General features: G+C 45.7%; 1 long non-coding RNA gene across 1 annotated transcript; it reads left to right on the top strand.

The window, feature by feature from the left end:
- The first annotated feature begins 741 nt into the window (after positions 1–741).
- On the top strand, positions 742–3,824 carry LOC123134505 (uncharacterized). Its single transcript, XR_006465655.1, has 2 exons — positions 742–1,085; positions 3,571–3,824. It is a non-coding gene; the product is annotated as an uncharacterized lncRNA (long non-coding RNA).
- The last annotated feature ends 650 nt before the right edge of the window (positions 3,825–4,474 follow it).

The following is a 4,474-nucleotide window of genomic DNA, read 5'->3' as shown; positions in this document are numbered from 1 at the left end:
CGCCGATGGGTACGGCCAAAGGCAAGGGCTGATTGGTACGCCAAAGCATGGGCGATATGCAAGTCAGTCAGAAAGCTGGTGCCCATTTAAAAATGAGATGACACGCTGGTGGTGGAGTGTCCAAGGGATGCATCTACCGGAGGAGGAGCTATCTGTTCATCAGTCCCTGTTCATCGCATGCAGTTTATCTGGCACATTGATTACAGCAAACGAAATCCAGTAGTCATCAAGTGTTAGAGAACTTTAGTGATATCATACACAGCACTTGATGTTTTGTGTTTGTATCAACATGTAACCACATGTACAGTATAACGCTTTCACGTCTTTAACTATAGTTTATTTAACCAATAACGAAACAACAAGATGACTGGCTGTTTCACGTTATTGACTGCTTTGCTCATATACAAACATATTTAAGGAACATTAAGACATCTTTATTCATCAGTTATAGGAAGAACTTTTAAATCCCATGCAACCAAGGTAGCTAGCCCACTGCCATCTCCCGTGTTCGATTTTTAAATCCCAACAAGGTTGTAGTACAGTTGATGCCTTGATGGTAGTACATGGCGGTCAGGAATCTAAAAGACATGTGTGTCAGGAACCTATAGGCCCTGGCCCCGCATCTGTTTCAATACGGTCTGATATACACACGCTAGCCCCTCATGTGAGGGTCGAATACCATGCATGGCTGAAAATTTGATGGGCCACACTGATGGGACTGCATGCTGGATGGGTGGCGAGGATACAAGTTGTGCGCGCATAGTGTTAGACAAAATCCACGTCCTCCACGCATACGCAGCCTGTCTGCCTGATGCACCAAGAGAACCTGCCCGATGCCCAGCCGCCAGCCGCCCATCGCCGCCTCCGCCTGCCTCACCGCCCTCGCCGGTCGCCAGAAACGCAGCCGCCTAGGAGGCTCCTACGCCCCTGCTTCTCTGCCGCGCCCGCGGCCTGCCCGGCGCTCGGTGCTAGCCTCGCCACCGCCCCTGGACGGGACCCTGCCCTGACCCGACCGCCCGGCGCTTCTGCAAGCCGGCGGCAGCCACCCAGTCGGCACTCCAGCACTCAGCTCGGACTGATTTGAGGTACCATTCGCCCATTCCCCAATTACCCAATTTTTGATTTATGTTTTGCGACGACGGCGATCTTCATCTTTTGAATGAATGGATAGAAAAAATTAATGGGGAGAACAGCTAGTTGCATGAATAAGAAATTTCATTCAGATTAATTATAAAAACACTTTAATTAACAACAAGCATGGCTTGTGAAGGACCTTGTTCAGATCAGTTATATACTACTTACTCTGCACCTAAATATAAGTTATTTTAGACTTTTAGTATGCTAAACCAGCCTACCAAAACGATTTAGGTACGGAGGGAGTACTATAGAAAGACAAAATCCAAAGAGCATATATCTTATCGGTCATGAAACCTCTCCAGATTAACCCATCAACCAATTTGCTCGCGTAACCATTGCTTCTATTTGTTTTGTTGTGCACTATCTCAACATATGTACTTTTTAGGCTTCGTTTATGCAAAAGTGAGACTTGCATGTAAATTTTAGTGTGTTCGTAAGACCATATTGATCTATTTCTATGTGATACTGACAATTAGTTACGTCATTCACATTCATAGTTGTTGTCAAATTTTTTTGAGGCGGACCATCCAGATGTCAAATGCTAGCTCCGCCACTGCACTTGGCTCTTCATTTTTTTCGCGAGAATACTCCACAACTACACTTGTATTTTACTCTTTTTGAAAATCTCGTGCCTGTCAAAACAAGCAGTACTGTCTGTCTATCTCATCACTCTGATGGCGCCTGTTGTTGTTAGGCAGATCTTCAGCAGCGAGCTACGCTGCATCAAAGCTTTTGTGTCCTGTGTATTAAGTGCTGTCGCAGGTCTGCCAGTGGGTTGGAGCTCCACGTAGCCACATTAACATTTTCACGTGGTCAAACGTATTGTAACCTCGTGGCAGAGGCCTGCGTGAAAGGCTGAAACACGGCTTGAAGTCCTCGCCACCACGCTTGCATGCATAGAACTAGAGGTAAACAATAGTGCTGCGAGCGGACGAAATTTCTGTTTTGACCTTATACACGGAGATTAGCAGGAATTGATCCCGTTTTAAAAATACTTTCGAATTCGACCTTTTTGGTCACGCCAACATCCCTGATGTTTGGATTGCATTAGAGACACCACAGCCAATGGCGTTTGGCATTGACCCACACTTATCCAGTTGGCGCTCATGTGGCAAAGGGGAGACGCCACTAAACTTGGCGTTTGGGGTAAACGCCATAATCCTTGGCGTTTGGTGACACACATAAATATTTCCTAGCCTAGCTTAGCTAAGGCTAACTGGGAGCTCATGTCAAAGAAAATTTGCAATACAATGGCTGCGTCCAATCATGTCCGAGGGCGGGTGACCGTCATGAATGTGCGGAGAGTAGTACAGGCGACGAAGAGTTGGGTTGAGATCGCATGCGGGGTTGGAATCTTTACATGCGATTAGCAGCACCGAGTTCGAGAATGCACTGAGTGATAATTAAAAGAAGGCACTTCCCGTTCCGCTCACAATACGTGCAACGTGTCATGGACTCTTGTATTGAGCACATCGTTTGCATGGAAAGAAGAAATAATACTAACATGGAAGCTTGCCCAAGGAATATGGCGTTTACCCCAAACGCAAGTTTGATACTAACATGCAAGCTTGCCCAAACGATCTAGCCAGCCAGCTCGCGGTAGCTTTAGCTAGGCCAGACAAGGACACATTTATGAAAAAATGCTAGGTGTACAAACAAATACAGAATTTTACAAACTTTTATCATCTACTGAACAATCACAAACTTGCCCCCCCCCCCCCCCCCCCCCCCCCCCCTTCGATTTTCAGGGGATGGACCGGCTCCACGACCTATTGACAAATCACAAACACACAAGTTAATCCTTCGTTGTAAAACCCTGTAGTTATTTGTACGTATAGCATTGCTCCACATTTATGCATCTATTGCCAAACCCCAAGGAATATGGCGTTTGCCACATGGGTAAGTGTGGGTCAGGGCTAAATGCCATTGATTGTGGCGTCTGCGGTGCAATCAAAACGCGAGGGACCTTGACGTGACCAAAGAAAATCAGATTTGAAAATATTTTTCAAAGAGGTCAATCCGTGCTAATCTTCACCTATAAGGTCAAAATAGTGATTTCTCCCGCTGTGAGCGTAGACAGGAGACCGAGCTACTACCTACATCAGCCGCCCAAAAGCAAGTCTCGTACTTATATATTGCACCGGCAGGGTGTGATCATGAACAACAGAACAAGACAGTAGAAGGATATTGATTGCAAGATAACATATTCATACTAGTCGATACTTGTATGATCACGGCACTGGCGTATGTATATATCGAACGATTGATGTATACATGTTCCCCGTGCCGCCTCCGTCGCTAGCTCTGGTACCTAAACAAACATCCACGTTGTGTGCGTGGGAAGGTGAAGTCAAGAACCCCTCTCTACACGTGTAATTCCTCGATCGTTTTTAATACTGTACAACTAATTGCCCCTTTCTGTTTTTTCTTCAGTTTGCGAGAATACTCCACAACCACTTGCTGGTGTGGTGCAGTAGTTTGAGTTGGAGCGCACACGGCGACGATGGCGCGAGAGCTGATGGCACCAATCGAGTTTGGTGCGCCGGCTAGTTCTGCGCAGCCACCACTGGGCTAAATTAAGAGTTAAATTAACCATCTCGGAGTGTGCTCTAATCATTGCGCGTGTCGTGTTTACCTGTCTGCACGTTGAGAGCCCGCAAACAATCCACAAATGGACCCCTTGATCACGTCGTGTGTCCCCGTGAATGCAGCTAAGCTAACGACCAATCCCCGTGAGTACGAGTTACCAGCCACCAATGCAACCAGTAGCAACTAGCCTTAAGCCTCCTTCCAATGCTTCACCTTGTACAGGTGCTAAGCCTTTCACATAGGTAAAAAAAATTGATGTGGCAATTTATTTAAGAGGGGAGAGATGAGTGTGGTGATCACAGAAAAAAACAATGCTAAGCATGTGAACTTAGGCAAAATATTTTAAAGGAAGCTAGCCCACCAATACATAAAGAGATTTAGTTACTAAATCATCAAATGAAGCAAACTTAGCAACCATAAGCTAAGCGCCTATGTATTGGAGAGTATAGTTGTTAAGCTATTTAATGTGCTTAGCACCTCATCTAAGCACCCATGCATTGGTAGCAGCCTAAGGCCCTTCCCAATGCTCCATGATGGACAGGTGCCAAGGGTGCCACATAGGAAGAAAAATGATGTGGCAAAGCAATTAAAGAGGAGAGAGAGTATTATAGTGACCCCAAGAAAAACCAATGCTAAGCACGTGAAACTATGCAAAAAGACTATCAACCAGTACATGAAGGAGTTTTGTCACCAAACAATTAAATAAAGATGGCTTAGATACAAAAGCTAAGCACCCATGCATTGCGGA

Source organism: Triticum aestivum, chromosome 6B, assembly GCF_018294505.1.
Source record: "Triticum aestivum cultivar Chinese Spring chromosome 6B, IWGSC CS RefSeq v2.1, whole genome shotgun sequence".
In the NCBI taxonomy this organism is placed as follows: Eukaryota; Viridiplantae; Streptophyta; class Magnoliopsida; order Poales; family Poaceae; genus Triticum; species Triticum aestivum.
This window is presented reverse-complemented; position numbering and strand designations above follow the sequence as displayed.